The sequence below is a fragment of the Haliotis rubra genome, unplaced genomic scaffold (assembly GCF_003918875.1).
Source record: "Haliotis rubra isolate DU_JTF1 unplaced genomic scaffold, ASM391887v1 Scf23, whole genome shotgun sequence".
NCBI lineage: Eukaryota > Metazoa > Mollusca > Gastropoda > Lepetellida > Haliotidae > Haliotis > Haliotis rubra.
In genome coordinates this window covers 2161174-2178620 of record NW_025766336.1, presented here as the reverse complement: position 1 = coordinate 2178620, position 17447 = coordinate 2161174, and positions in this window count along the sequence as shown.

Sequence of the window (17447 nt, the reverse complement as noted above, 5' to 3'; positions counted from 1 at the left end):
CTGCGAGTGCATAAGTGGCGAAAAAAACTGGCGTGCTAAACTTGCTGCTAGACTTGCATAAGTCTCTAAGGTAATAATTAGTAGTTTAAATGAAAATTTCTTTCAAAATATAAGTAAGAGACTGGCGTGCATAGATGCACTGTCCGCTTATCTATATATAGACTTGCTCCTTTTAATGGACAGAATTACTGTACACCCATGGGCTCAGCATTCAGTACAGCATTGGAGCAAGGCTAAAGTTATCCTTGCGGGTTGATTTGAGGATGCGAACCACCTTTTGGTTCATCGTTCGCTGGCCAGTATTATGTATGCCGCAGTGCGGGACGCAGATGCCAGTACTTTTATTAGAGGCTGACTTTTGTTTTTCGTCAGGACTGGGTTTTTGTAAAACCTGAGTGAGTATAAGTTTTGCGCCGCTTTTAGCAATCTCACGGCGGGGGCAGCAGAAATGGGATTCACACATTGTACCACGCATGTGGGGAATCGAACCCGGGTCTTCGGTGTGACGAGCGAACGCTTTAACCACTAGGCTACCCCGTCGCCCCCTGTAAAATCAGACCGGTCAATTACCTATTGAGTACTAAACTAATCCTTCATGCGGCTCAGAGGTGTGCAAGAATCCATTTATCGGGAGTCGAATTCCAGATTTGCCTGTGATATGATTCTTTGTTGACACCCACTCAACAGTTATCATATCATCAATATCCATACTATATAACAGTGTAACTATCATCATCATGGCCCATTCATGTCATTTGCACACAATATATTCCAAGATAAAGATACTACTGTTTCTACTTGATTTATTTAATTGTGGTTAAACCTCAGGAAGTAGAAAACAAATTTCACATAGAATAATTGACCATTCAAATGGGTTAAACAATTTCCTGGTTAGTTGGCTCAATATACAACAAAGGACATAATCCCTTGCATTATCTCTGGTCAGGAAAGTTGTTAATTAAACCTATTGTAACATAAGCTTGCTGCTGCTCGCCGCTCTGTGATCTTCTTTGTGTTCAATGTATGCCAGGATTGGGAACACACACTGGGAACACCATTTAATTCAAAGCTCCCCGTTGTTTGTCACGAAAGGGAGATTAATTTGGAATAGTAGAATCGGATGAAGTTTGTAAATCAGAAATACGATATTGTTGCTTGTTAATGTATCAATGTATCGATCGTGAATCTGTTAATATATTACAGACACCCATTACTGGTGGAGAGGTTGGTCGTTTAACGTCTAGCTCAACAATCTGGAAGCTGTATGGCGGCGGTCTGTGATAATCTATTCTGAATCCAGTGATTGACTTTTGTATTACTTGAGCAACATCCACGCCGTGGGTGAACGACGACAGCACGGCAACGAGCCCAAGTACAGAAACAGCATTTTAGAAAAAGAGTGGCTCGTTGAGCAAAATGCGTTACTAATCGTCTACCTTTGTTGAACATACGTCACCAACTGAGTGAGTAATAGTTTGCTATAGTTCTCCCCGACCACCTTTAAACTTTCCAAAATAAATATTAAGAATGTTTCTGATGTTAGATGCAGGTTGGAGGTGCATTCCTGACACTTCCTGACACTAGAATCCCTTTGTGGTCTGACCACTCAGTTCCGTATCACCACAAGCATTATACGAATGTTACCAGGGACCTGTTCTTACCAGGGACGTCTGGATAGCCTATTGGTTAGAGGGACTGCCCCTCAGGTTCTCCACATTGATACAATGTGTGAAGCCTATTACTTGACGCCTGAGCCGGAAACTCCGCTCAACATTATGCTTGTAGTGTGCGTGTGAACGGCTTTTGCTCATCGTAATATTTCTTGTGCTGACGGTTGTTTAAAAGTTGTTTTTATTATATGTTCCTGAAAGATGATGATGTATATCTGTTTCATGAGAGTTGTTATTTCCAAACGCGCTTGCGGTCCTTTCCGCACAGTTCAGTATGATATAAAAGCCCCTGACAAAGCTAAATGCTATATAAGTGTTGTGGAAAAACTCAGTTTAAGGATATTACCCATTGCAATGTGATGTCATAATATGAATCAGTTGTCGTAAATAAGCTGGGCCCCGTCTCTTATATCGCAATATCAGGGCAAGTTGAGGACGCGCAATCTTATGTCGTAAATAACGAAGGGGAAGGTCATAAATAATATGATTTCACGAAATATTTACTGTGACCTTTGTCTAGAAATAAGCCTGAGTCAATGTTAGCCCTGGATATTTGCCCACAAAACACTGTTTACTAATTGAATTTAGGACTTAAATAATTAATGAGTTCACGAATTAATTATCTATAAATTTCATGTATACCCAAAACCTTAAATATTCCTCAGTACACAACTCTCCTACCTTGAATAATATTTTAAATATTTCCATGTTGTATTAGGTCTCAAGCACCAGCTACAAACCTTGCCAAAATCATCTTTTCATTTCCATATTAGCAACCAAGTGGCCAAAACGTGTTATTTGTCACCATGAATTGTAAACAAATACTAAAATAAGGGGATACACCAATAAATCAATTGTTGAATGAGGGGATCATTCAAATTACAGCACAATGCCAAATATCATACTTAAACTCTTGTGCATACACCATTGGACAGAAGGCTTTTATTTGTTAGGTCAATTGAAGAAAATTCATTTGCAAATATTACAGTACCTCTTATCTTTGATTAGCCAAAATAGCAGGCTTTCCAAATTATCAATGAAGTGTTAGTTTAGAAAGTCTGCTTTTCAAGGTGCAATTAGATGTTTATTGAGAACATCAACAATGATAAGGATATGAAATTGTGCATGAAGTTTATTCTTTTGAAGGTATAAGTTTAAACTCATGTTAAATTAAAGTGATAATTAATAATTAACATTGATATGCACTTTTTTACTGGTATTCAAGGTTGAAAGTTGAGACAAGAAACCATGGATGACACTGTCTGTGCCCATTGCAAGGGCAAGTTCAAGAGAAAAACAAAGGGATGGAAGAGATATAGTTACAGCTTGTGTCTATTTTTTTGTGAAACTCACTGTTATAACTTATCAAAACAAAAGTCATCAAAAGATGACAAATTGTGGTGAAAAATATTGAACGGTTTTACAGTTCTGCTCCTGAAAAGAACACTACCACCAATTTCAGTCAAAGTCGAAATTGTTGCCATGGAAACACCAAAAAAATTATTTTATACAGAATCCCAAACTACCAAAAGGCACCAGTAAAACCAGTACATCTATCTATGTGTCAAGTTGGGTGAAGAAATAGTGAACGGTTTTGAAGTTCTGCTCCGAAAAGACGAATGTGCACGGACGGACGGGCGGAGCGCATTTTAATAATTTGACATTTGGCTTTGTGCTGTAATTTGAATGATCCTTCCCTTTAACAATTGCTTTCTAGATGTATCCCTTATTTTAGTATTTGTTCATAATTCATGATGAAAAACACTGTCCCTTTGATGTAATCAACATCTAATCTCCTATCCAAGGAGGAAATAAATATGATGATGAAGGTAGGAGAAATGTGAAATGAGAAATATTTAAGGTTATATGGTACAAAATGAAATTTATAGATAATCGATTCGTGAACTCGTTCATTATTTAATTCCTATATTCTAATAAGTCTTATCAGCAATTCCTTTGAAAACAGCTGTGGGTGGTCAGTCAGTCTAGATTGGAAACGAAAATCTCCATACAATCGTTTTAATTGCCTAAAATGTATGAAAATTTCTAGAAATAAGCCTGAGTCAATGTCTGCACTTGAGATCTGAAAATTAAAATTTGTTAAAATCTTTCTGCATGGAGTTTGGTGCCATAGCTGTTGCAGTGTACTTACTTGCATTATCTGCAGAGTTCAGTTCAGACAACTCTCTTGAGTAGAGAAATCAACTGTTTGGAGTGAGTGAATTAGGTTTGTATTGCTTTTTGCAACATCCCAACAATATCACGGCGGGGGACACCAGAAATGGACTTCACACATTGTACTCATGTGGGGAATTGAACCCGGGCCTTCGGCGTGACGATGGGACGCTTTAACCACTAGGCTACCCCACCGCCCCAACTGTTTGGAAGTGCCCGAGAGACATCTGCGAAGCGTGAACAATGGTGATGAACTATGTCAAATTTCCAAAGGAAGTGGACCTGAAAGCAGTGCTGAATGACTTTGAATCTTTTTGGGTTTCCCGAGCTTTGGTGGAGCACTTGATCATATACACATTCCCAAAACAGGCCCAGTTGATGCCCACGCAGATGATCTAAATATGATGAAATTAAGTTCGCTTTCTTACAGCGACTGCCCCACAGATATTTTACGTTTGCCTCAGTGATTATTGACGAACTCCCGGATGAGGTTGATCCCACGCATGAAGCGTTTCTTCTGTGTATGTGTGTGCGTGCGTATGCGTGTATGTTTATGTGAGTAAGAGGTGCATCATGAATCTCCATGGCGAATGCATTGATGTTTCGGTTCGGTTCGGTTTGTTCGTGTATAAAGTTATAAACTAGTTTACTAGGGCCCTGTTCCTCAAAGCGGTCGTAGCGCTAAGATGATCGTAACTCCCATACTTTAACATAGACTTACGACAGTCGTAGCGCTACGATCGCTTTGAGGAACAGGGCCCTGGATCTCAGCAAGAAACACATTACATGTTCAGTTAGTCTGACTGTAATAACCGAATTTGCTACTCTCCGTTGCTCAAAGGAGCACAGTCCATGTAGGTACCTACGAAATTGGACGTTGAATTTAGGTTACGTTTTTCAGAGGTAAAGGTACAGAATATTCGAATGTTCGAACAAACCAAAACATGAGTCTCATTAGCCTATTCAGACAACGACCTACTTTTCAGCCGATCCGAATTTTCTCCTGTGAAAGTGAAAAGATACACCACAAACAACTATGGTTACACTGAATTCCAATTCCTTGTTTCATAAGAAAATGGTATTTACAAGTTAAATTTAAACTTTAATAACATCGTATTTCTATATTGTATGGCGAGGTGTAGGCAGCATGTCGTTAACTAAGACGTCACAGACTGCCCCTGTTTGATGAGGTCGTAAAATGATTCACAATTCATCTGGCTCTCTGGTTACACCAGTTATGTATTTTTTGCGCTTATTCAGTGTAGTTTTGTAACACACAATGTGATTGATATAATATCTAGTCCGTACCAGACCGCCAAACTGTTCTAGCGGCAGACCCTCGTTTCGAGATTTCCACGATTTCCAGGTTTCCGTTTGTCAGAGCACGCTGTACGACAGAGCACGCTGCACGACGTGTTTGCAAGGATTAGAAGGAGCGTAGTGTTGCAATATACAAGTGCTTAGATGTATCAAATAATACTCAATAATATTTATGTATCCAGTTAAATGAATTGGTCTCAAAATTCTGGACTGGTTATTGTACGAAGTTGCGCAATAGGACGGAACCCAGTCAGTAGGAAACGAGAATGTTGTGCAATCAATGTTTTGACTTGATCTACTAATTTGAGATCAGTATATCTTTTACTAAACGCAACAGCACAAACACGTTTCTTTGGAACGGTAAAAAAAAAAGATTAAAATATTTTTTTTATTGTAGTCACTACTTAGTTTAGATTAACCATCTACATTTTCTGAAGACATGTCCAAATTTGGCTAGACTGACTGGACTACTAGTCCATCCAATAGATCATACAAATAAAACAGCTGATTGAACATACATAAATAAATAAATAAATATATACATACATACATACATACATACATACATACATACATACATACATACATACATACATACATACATACATACATACATACATACATACATACATACATACATACATACATACATACATACATACATACATACATTTCTAAGATGCCTAGCGGTTAGAACAATCGAAAAAACCCAAACATTATCAGACAATAAAGGTATAGTTTTTTGATGACGTAACTAGTGTCTAGTGTGCCCCCTCGTAATCGAACCATTTTACATTACGTCACGATGCATGTCAGTTGTCATCGCCTCGTACGGCCTCCTACAGTAAACTACACCGTTGCATCCCGTTTCTTGGTTTGCTGTTGCTTCACGCAGCTGACATCACTGGTGGAAACATTACGTTTATGTTTTACGACGGTTAAAATGTGTCATTTCGACTAACAAGTTTTCAGCGACACGGTAACGTTCGCAATGTTTACATTCCCACAATGCAATCGTGGAATGTCGCTTGACTACTCAACTTCCTCTGGATGTACTGATCTAAACTTACGTTGGTAGTAGAAATGCAACGTTCATATTGCCCCATATGGTTTACGTTAATGACAGATGTAATTAAAATAATTCACAGAAGATATTTAATCCGAACGTAAACCGTCATCAAACTGTTATCGTTTTTTTTTTCTGGTAACGTTCGTCTTAACGTAGGGGGCAGACACATCAATAGAACAGCGCGCCAGTTAGCCCTGTGCGAGGATTCTTAATGTAGGTCACAGACACCGTCGTTTGTTTTCTGCCTTAAATTAATCGTAATTATCCTTAGAAAGTATTAAATTTGGCATCTTAGAAAAGAAATACAGTTCGCTCTACCACCATGTATAGTGTAATAAAACACACTTTCGCCCTGAACTATTATAACGTTAAAGCACTCGGACGCAAGTGTGTTTTATTACACTATACATGGTGGTAGAGCGAAGTGTATTTCTTAAACACACACACACACACACACACACACACACACACACACACACACACACACACACACACACACACACACACACACACACACACACACACACACACACACACACACACATTCATTCATAAATAGTCCATTTGTAATGCGCATTTCTCCACGCATGATTCATGCTCGAAGCACCCGAATGTTGGGTACACCATAGAGGTTCTGTGAAGCAGATCTGAGAGATCTTGCTGGTGTGTACAGTTCACAGAGATAGTCAGGAGCAGCACTAGTTACACACTTATAGGTGATGCACGGAACTTTAAAAGCAATTCTCTGACGGAGAGGTATCCAGTGCAAGTCCTGAAGCACAATTGTGATATGGCTAGACTTTGGACATAAAGTAACTACTCTTGCACAATTATTCTGGATGCGTTGAAGTTTTGAAACTAGCACTTGCGGAGCCCTGGCAAGTAAACTTTTACAATAGTCTAATCTAGACATTACAAAGGACAGAACAAGCATTAATGTTGATTCTTTAGTCAGATAATTTCTTATTGCTCCTATTTTTCTCAGTAGAAGGGAAAAGACTCGCACGAGATGATTGACTTGTCCTTCAAGATCCAGCTCAGGATCAAGGATGACTCCTAGTCTTTCACTGATGACGACAGAGAAATAAGACTGCTTCCAGCCGGAAGAGAGCGTAAATTACGACGAGACCGGTTGAGCTTGAACCAACGAGCATACATTCTGTTTTGTCGTCATTGAGCTTGAGTCTATCTTGGAGCATCCATGTCTTCATGTCTTGGCAACATTGTGTTGTCTTGGTTGCGGCTGATGTTGACTTTTCTGGTTCAGGATCAAAGATGCTGATTAACTGTGAATCATCTGCGTGTTGATGCCGCTTTATCTGGTGAGCATCAATCACTTGACCAACTTGAGTTGTACATGACGTAAACAACACCTGACCAAGGACTGAACCTTGAGGAACGCCACATGTCAACCGAACCGGATCAGACAGGGAGCCATCAACAAGCACACACTGGTATCGTTGTGAGAGGTAGGACTTGATCCACATCAAAGCATTATACCCAAATCACATTTGAGTCGAGACAAAAGGAGACTGTAGTCAGTAGTGTCGAAAGCGGCACTGAGACCGAGAAGCACAAGCAAAGCTAGTCGCAGGTCGTTCAGGACGCCGAGGAGCGCTGTTCAGTGCTATGGCCTTGACGATAGGCAGACTGGAACGAGTCATACAGATGATGGGTCTTAAGATGCTCTGAGAATCACTCATTAACTGCTCGCTCAATGAGTTTTGAAACGAATGACAAATTGGACAGGGGTAAACAATGTTTTAGTTCTTTGCTACTAAGAGAAGGCTTTTTGAGTAATGGCTTGACTACGGCCTCCTATAAAGGTGATGGCATTACTCCTGTTTGTAGGCTACAGTTTACAATATTCACGAGAGATGGGAACAAGATATCAACATTGTCCAATAGAACTTTGGTCGGGATGGGATCAGGGACACACGGTGCAGGTTTGGCCTTGATCAACTTCAAGAGTTCATCTTCCGTGAAAGGTCTGAACGCAGTGTGATGTCGCTCTGTAGGTAACATACTGTGTTACTCGTTACCAACAGCATCAAAGTTGACATTTGCGAAGGTTTCTCTGTTTCGCTCGATTTTATTGCCCCAAAATTCCGAAAATGCTATGGTAATATCCTTGGAGCTTCCAATGTTTGGATGCTTGTCGTAAGAGGCGACTAACGGGTTTAGCTGGTCAGGCTCGCTGACCTGGTTGACACATGTCATCATATCCCAAATGCGTAGATCGATGCTCATGCTGTTGATCACTGGATTGTCTGGTCCAGACTCGATTATTTACAGACCGCTGGAATATTGCTGAGTGCGGGGTAAAACGAAACTCACTCACTCACTCCAATGTTTGGAAGAGAAGAGATCCTTTCTTTTCCCATTAGTGAGAACATTGAAGTCTGAAATACTTTCCTAAATCTATATATTCATGAACTCCTGCTCTGAGTCATTCTCTTCCCACAGAGGTTACTCCTGTCATATTTTCCTACGTAACCTCTGTTCTAATACGGCCATATTTCCCGGTTCTCGTAAAATCCCCTAGCGGCAAAAGATCGCAACACGAATTATCTCCCTTCTTTCTATCCAATCAGAACACCTGTTACATCGACTTAGATTCAACTTGACTAACACAAGCAAATGTGGGGCCACAAATATCCCCCCATCTGCCGGGGACTTGTGTTGATGTTACACACAAGACGTTTAATGGCTAGCTTGTCCGTTGTCAACGAGGGCGATGGAGACGCCACTGATCCGCCATAACATAACTGAGTTCTGTCTAGAAGAAACGTTTGCGCATCGTGCAGGGGAAGAAGTTTAGTTTTCTCGAAGCATACGGAAATTACCGAGGCCTTGCGAATGATCACTTTTGAAACAACGTCGCTGATTGCACAACTAAATCTGATTGTCTCCAATCACGAGTCTTGAACGCTCACACCGTGAAAGGGCCGTATTAGAACAGAGGTTACGTAGGAAAATATGACAGGAGTAACCTCTGTGGGAAGAGAATGGTCCGCATTATTGTCAGTGGAAACTCTTGGAGACATGAGAACCGTAATGTAAACAAACGCGCGTCTGTATTTAAATCTCCCCCCGTTCATGGCCCTATCCGTATTATGAACTTCAAATTAGATAACACAGTTATGTTAGCTATGTTATTTGTAATGTCAAAATGACGATATATGTTTTTCATGATTTATTTAAACATGGACTCACGTCACAACCGATTAGTACTCGGGATTATATTTATCAAAGTACCCGTAGCCTTACGTTCGTTCTGATTTGTTTGTCATATATTCGCACATAACATTCATCGACAGGGGGGCCGAGTCATTTTGGAGGATAGGGAAAAGGGGCGAGTGGTGACGAATGTATTAAATCCTTCCAGAGGGGCACGAGTCGCTGATTCGTTTTGTCCCGGAATAACGCGAGTGGGTCATGAATGGGGCACCAGGTTCGTGTAACAGACGTTGTTGATTCTTTTATAATATATTAGTAATAGCATGATTGTTTCTGGAAAAGGATGTTTGTTTTCACCCTAATGCAAACCTACCTCTTGGACCTTCATGTAAGCTCTCAAGGATATGGCCTGTCATTCGTATCGCAACCAGCAAGAACGAATAGCCAAGCAAGACTTGAAAAACAAGTTACATGGAGTAAACTGTTGCATCTGATTTGTTCAAACAAGTGGTTCATTATTTCCATTAATGGAATCAAGACTTGTGTATTTAGTATATGTTTAAGGATCAGTTGCGATTTCGGTTGCACATGTTGTACTTGTATGATTCGCGGACATGTATCATTGTATATTCACGCAGTTAGAACCAGTTTTACTTCGTGTCAGTTTAGCCTGTACATTTACTTTATGTACATCTGTTGTGCAAAAGCACAACATTCGGCTTTATTAAACACTTGTCAAGGGATAGTATCGACAGTAACATGGTTTCCACAAATGTTGGCTAAATGCACACGAAACAGTTTGTTGACGGCATTATTTGTACCTCGTAGGAAACCCCTGAAGATATCAGTGGACAACATTCGACCATAACAAGAAACACATTAACTGCTTCCAGCAAGTCTATAACAATTGTGTACATGGTGTGAAGGAGAAACACGACGCAAGGTCTGCAACGTATGTTTTATTGGGGATTCCACTTGCTCGGTAAAGTTCAGATTACAGTATTTTATTGGGTTGAATCCTGACCGGAATTCGAACCCACCAGTCTAAGTAAACTTAGGTAAACTAAACTCGTTACACTGCAATACTCAATACTGAGCCTAAGTTTACCTAGACTGTCGAACCCACACTCTCAGAATCAGGCACGTCATCGCCAGCACACAAAGTCAGCATTCTAACCCACTCAGCCATCCCTCGCACCCTCGACAGATTCATAATGATTTAGCTTTTACTAGTTTTACTGAAATTGGCAGTACGTCGCTTATTAGACATATATACACATCTGTGCATAAAATAAGCACCATCCTGCATTTTTACCAATAAATTTTGTCTGAAATTAAATTCTAAACTCTTTCCAAAAAATAACCTTTGTAATTTGATAGAGCATGCATTTAACATTTCAAAAACGAAAACATCATTGAAATTACCATGTACTTTAATTAGGATAATTGCCTATATTTAAAACAGTTGTTTTTCTGTCCTAAAACAAGTTACCTTATTTTGAAAAGTGAAAGTAAAAATTGATTGTTATGTGGCCTATTTATTCGTTATTTATTGTGAAAGGATGAAAGTTTGTAAACTAACATTTAGGAAAAGTTAGCAAATAAAGTTGTCAATTAGCAATCTCAAATGTTGGAAAAAGGTCTGAATCTTTGACATTCGGGTTCTTCCTGATTATGCATAATTAAAGCTTACTTGATGTGTAAATGGCATCTTGGTATATAACAGAATTGGTATTTTTAGTCAAAACTTAATTTAAGTGCACTTTGAGCAGGAGAGGAATAGCTATTTTGGGTAAAACTTCAGTCCCATCACATTTTCATCAACATATTCTTTCATAAAGAATAGAAAAGGTTATGGTATTTGTAAAACTGTCAGTGGATAAAGCTTCTTTAACTATAGGTTGATTAAATTGATGTCTATACCCTAACTTTTCTGTAGCATCACATCTTATTTTCAAAATAGGGTGGTGCTTAATTTATGCAGGGATGTATATATCACAGAATAGACTTGATATCATTAGTAAGGCAAGAATATCCCTGATTCAGCATGCATATCACTTATACGACCGGTTAGACATGAAGGTACGTGTATCACCAGATAGAGGCATGGCTATTTCTGATCACACGTGTGATCGTGGGTTTGGGTGACATGACGTCACAGTGGGTGTACATATCAGTGATTTATTACCTACGAGGGCGAACATATCGGGTTCATATTTTTCATACGATGCCCTAAGGCAAAATATCACTGCGTCATGGTGACGTCACGTCACCAACAATGCTATGACGTCACGTTTCTTCTGTGACGTTGCGTTCTACATGCGGCGACGGCGGGTAGACAGCCTATGTTTGAAAGTAGATTTGGGTTATTTTCCTCAATTTGACGACTTCGGTAATAAACAGAATATTATATTCGTGCCCATATCATACTATGTTTCTCGTGCCTAAATATCGGTAAATCCCTCGCTCTCGCTCGGGAAATACCAACATTTAGGCACTCGTGTCTTAAACATAGTATGACATGGGCACTCATATAATATCCTCTCTATAATGCTTGTGTCGTTGTTAGGAACATTTGGACCTTATATTTCGGAAGGCCTGATTTGCTTTGTAACATCTGTAGTCAAAACCCGGTGTAGGAAGGTCGCGCTAACGACTAGCTAACATGAGCTGCATGTCCTCCGCTGTGGATAGGACCCTCAAAGATCCGGCTACTAACGGGATCGGGTGATCAGGCTCGCTGACTCGGTTGACACATGTCATCGTATCCCAATTACGTGGATCGATGCTCATGATGTTGATCACTGGATTGTCTGGTCTAGACTCGATTGTTGACAGACCTGCGCCATATAGTATAATGTTGCTGAGTACGGCGTAAAACGTAACTCACTCACTCGTGGATACTTTCCAAAGCTCACAAGAATAGAAGCGCCATTAAAATATATCATTTTGCGGGAACGTCCATTAAACGCGAAACAAAAAACAATTCACACAACCGATCGGAATAGAACAGAGTGAGTGAGTATGGTTTTGGGGGAGAAACAATCCTTTATTAATAACATACGGCAATTAAAAGGTGATATTTTCATGCTTTTCGAGATATACGCATACATTTATACTCATCCTTGTCAAACGAGTGCTGCCTCAGATTAAGTTCACTTTACTTCTAATAGCTGCTAATGAATTACGCAGCTGAGGTTGTCTTGTGTAGTGGCACCAATGCCTCATCTCCTGATGACAGAATTGGTTTTCAGAAACCCATGATTGGTGTAAGAGATGACTAAAGAGATCGAGTAAGGCTCGCTGACTTGGCTGACACGCCGTCATATCCCAAATGCGTAAATCGATGCTCATGATGTTGATCACTGGATTGTCTAGTCCAAACTCGATTATTTAAAGACCGCCATCATATAATATAGCTAGAATATTTCTGAGTGAGGCGTTAAACAACAAACAAGCAAACCTGTTGACAGACATCTGTACGTTCAGCTAAAGGTGAATAGAATATGTATGAAGCAGGGGTAAAATGTAACGTGTCCTTTCATACCAGCATTCAAACAATAAATTGTGGTTGACACTGTGAGTGAGTATGGTTTTACGCCGCTTTTAGCAATATTCCAGCAATATCACGACGTGGGACACCAGAAAGGGCTTTACACATTGTACCACTGTGGGAAACCGAACCCGGGTCTTCGGCGTGACGAGCGAACGCTTTAGCCACTAGGCTACCCTACCTGAGGACGGGAAGGGCGAGTGGGGGTGAGAGTACTCAATTTCACCATGTGGTTCGAGACCCAAATTGCAGGTGAAATCTTCCGGGTTTTTGTGATGACAATATAGAGAATCGCACGCTTATAAAGTATTTGTTTGAAGAACTCAAATTTGATATGTAGGATACTTTTGAAGAACACATGAATCTAATTACCGAGCATCCATACAGCCCTATATAAAACTGGAGGGGAACTTAAAATCTAAGGTACCCCAGGAGCAATTTACTTCTATGTTCTATCTCATGTCAAGGTCATTAGTAGACTTATAAGTGCTGTGGTGTGGCGCGGAAAAGGGTATATACAATTGATAACTGGATATGACAAAACGGTTATAAACGTTATCGAAACGTTACTAGGCTGAAAACAGTTGCCGAAACACTGTAAGATTATAGTCCAAGACACAACAATAATGATCGTATCAAACACACCTTTATTGAAAAAAATAGGTTTCATTTTCAACCACCATATATACTTGTGTATATATACCGCCTCCGTGGTGTAGTGGTTAGAGCGTCCGCCCGGAGAGCGGAAGGTCGCGGGTTCGATCCCCGACCGCGTCATACCAAAAGACGTTAAAATATGGTACTTGTTGGTCCCTGCCTGGCGCTCGGCATTAATGGGTACAACAAGGACTGGTCGGCTCTGAGTCAGTATAATGTGTCTGAGTGGGGTATTCATGCTTCACTGCGGCATGGTATCTCAGTGGGCTAGCACTATAAAACCAGCTTCAGTCTGGGCTAGTACAAGCAGCCGCACACACATACACACGCATGCACGTCGTCATATGAGCGAAATATTCTCAAGCACGACGTTAAACCCAATTTCACCTCACCTCACCTCACTTGTGTATACTGGGTTTTGAGTGGCAGTTCCAAATCTTCAGAGAGGAGCTTTTGTATATTATCACGATTACATGTACATTATATAAATACAAGGGACTGTTTGCGTTGCCTTGAAGACAGCAAAAACATGGAAAGCCGATCTTATATCATGTGTGTGTGAGAGAGAGAGAAAAAAAAAAGGAAGGAAGGAAGAGGGAAAAAGAGTGAGAGAGAAAGGGGGAGGGGAAGAGGTCATGCAGAGAGAAAACCTGGCACTTAAATTTGCACTTGGTTCAAACGTACTCGTATCTTCAGGATTTCAAAACAGGCTTTCCTAATCCTTTACTTTTCAAAAGTACAGCATGATATATACCATGCTCCCACAGCGTGCGTAAAGTACTTTATCGCTGTCAGTTTCATTGTTGTTGTTGTTGTTGTTGTTATTGCTGTTTGTGTTGTTTCCATATCCACGGCTTATATAAGGCGATACTGAGTGCTGTATTTCGAAATCCTCAGCTGGACCTAACCAACGAGGCCTTGACCCTCAGGTGCCTTTTACTTTATCCCAGACAATCGTACCACCGGCGTGGGCAGGGTATGTTTTAAATATCAAATAGCAGGCACAGAGGTCACTGATCCGTGTCTTTAGACGCCCATAGATATATCTGAAGACGCGATCATCCGCGGATGTATGTGACATCAGAAGGTTGGTTGAGTCTACGTGGACTGACGACAACGCGACCCCGGGAGCTGAGTGAAATATATACGTCAGAATAGCGCATTTTGACGCGCGTTGAACGTTCTTCAGACCATATCACAGTAGCTGAGTTCACTGCTACAAGAATAATGTGTGATGACACATCACAAGCGAACGTCACGCGGTTATTGCACAATTTAAGTCAGCCGCACTTCGCGACACTGACAAATAGACCATGGTTAATCTCGTACTCCCGAACCTCTGATAATAGCCACCAGGGGCTGACAACAATGAAAACCTAGAGTGCGAGCAAAGTAGGACAGCTGTTTGTAGGCATCTTTAAGTTAGTACATAAATATACATAAGACTTGTTAAGTGCAGTTATGAAACTGAGATCACATGAATATTTGGCCTACTGTCAGCCTAACCCTTCCCTACCTAAGTGTAATATATGGTGGTAATATGTACAATAACGTAGGGCGGTAAGTGGTAGATAGTCTATTCTGAGACCATCACAACAGTATTACAATGCACATGTGTACATGGACAAAATACGATCAAACAACGTTCTTTGCTTCGATTCTTAAAAATTCGTGTTCCTATGTTGTCAAAGAGAGGGTTTGAATGCCATTTATATATTTATATGTTTTGCAAAATAACGATACACAGAAATAAGACAGGCACTTTATAAAACAACAACACACCTGCTCGTTGTACAGATATATGACACGTGTACTTGTTGTACAGGTATGTATCACGTGTGCTTGTTGTACAGGTACATGTATATATCACGTGTGCTTGTTGTACAGGTATGTATCACGTGTACTTGTTGTACATGTATGTGACACGTGTGCTTGTTGTACAGGTGTGTAACACGTGTGCTTGTATAGGTATGTAACACGTGTGCTTGTTGTACAGGTATGTAACACATGTGCTTGTTGTACATGTATGTGACATGTGTGCTTGTTGTACATGTATGTGACGTGTGCTTGTTGTACAGGTATGTAGCACGTGTGCTTGTACATGTATGTGACATGTGTGCTTGTTGTACATGTATGTGATGTTTGCTTGTTGTACAGGTATGTAACACATGTGCTTGTTGTACATGTATGTGACGTGTGCTTGTTGTACAGGTATGTAACACATGTGCTTGTTGTACAGGTATGTGACAGGTGTGCTTGTTGTACAGGTATATATCACGTGTGCTTGTTGTACAGGTATGTATCACGTGTGCTTGTTGTACATGTATGTGACACGTGTGCTTGTTGTACAGGTATGTAACATGTGTGCTTGTTGTGCAGGTATGTAACACGTGTGCTTGTTGCACAGGTATGTATCACTTGTGCTTGTTGTACTGGTATATATCACGTGTGCTTGTTGTACAGGTATGTATCACGTGTGCTTGTTGTACTGGTATATATCACATGTGATTGTTGTGCAGGTATGTAACACGTGTGCTTGTTGTGCAGGTATGTAACACGTGTTGTACCAGTAGGGAACACGGGTATGCATGTTGTACCAGTAGGGAAACAGGTGTGTGCATGTTGTACCAGTAGGGAATACTCGTGTGTGCATGTTGTACCAGTAGGGAACACACGTGTGTGCATGTTTTTTCCAGTAGGGAACACACGTGTGTACATGTTGTACCAGTAGGGAACACACGGGTATGCATGTTGTACCAGTAGGGAACACACGGGTATGCTTGTTGTACCAGTAGGGAAACAAGTGTGTGCATGTTGTACCAGTAGGGAACACTCGTGTGTGCATGTTGTACCAGTAGGGAACATGGGTATGCATGTTGTACCAGTAGGGAACACACGGGTATGCATGTTGTACCAGTAGGGAACACACGGGTATGCTTGTTGTACCAGTAGGGAAACAAGTGTGTGCATGTTGTACCAGTAGGGAACACACGTGTGTGCATGTGGTACCAGTAGGGAACACGTGTGTGCATGTTGTACCAGTAGGGAACACACGGGTATGCATGTTGTACCAGTAGGGAAACAAGTGTGTGCATGTTGTACCAGTAGGGAACACACGTGTGTGCATGTTGTACCAGTAGGGAACACTTGTGTGCATTGTTGTACCAGTAGGGAACACTCGTGTGTGCATGTTGTACCAGTAGGGAACACAGGTGTGTGCATGTTGTACCACTAGGGAACACACGTGTGTGCATGTTGTACCAGTTTCTAACACAAGTGTGCATGTTGTACCAGTAGGGAACACTCGTGTGTGCATGTTGTACCAGTAGTGAACATGGGTATGCATATTGTACCAGTAGGGAACACTCGTGTGTGCATGTTGTACCAGTAGGGAACACGTGTGTGCATGTTGTACCAGTAGGGAACACACGTGTGTGCATGTTGTACCAGTAGGCAACACACGTGTGTGCATGTTGTACCAGTAGGGAACACTCGTGTGTGCATGTTGTACCAGTAGGGAAATAAGTGTGTGCATGTTGTACCAGTAGGGAACACTTGTGTGATTGTTGTACCAGTAGGGAACACTCGTGTGTGCATGTTGTACCAGTAGGGAACACAGATGTGTGCATGTTGTACCACTAGGGAACACACGTGTGTGCATGTTGTACCAGTTTCTAACACTAGTGTGCATGTTGTACCAGAAGGGAACACTCGTGTGTGCATGTTGTACCAGTAGGGAACATGGGTATGCATGTGGTACCAGTAGGGAACACTCGTGTGTGCATGTTGTACCAGTAGGGAACACGTGTGTGCATGTTGTACC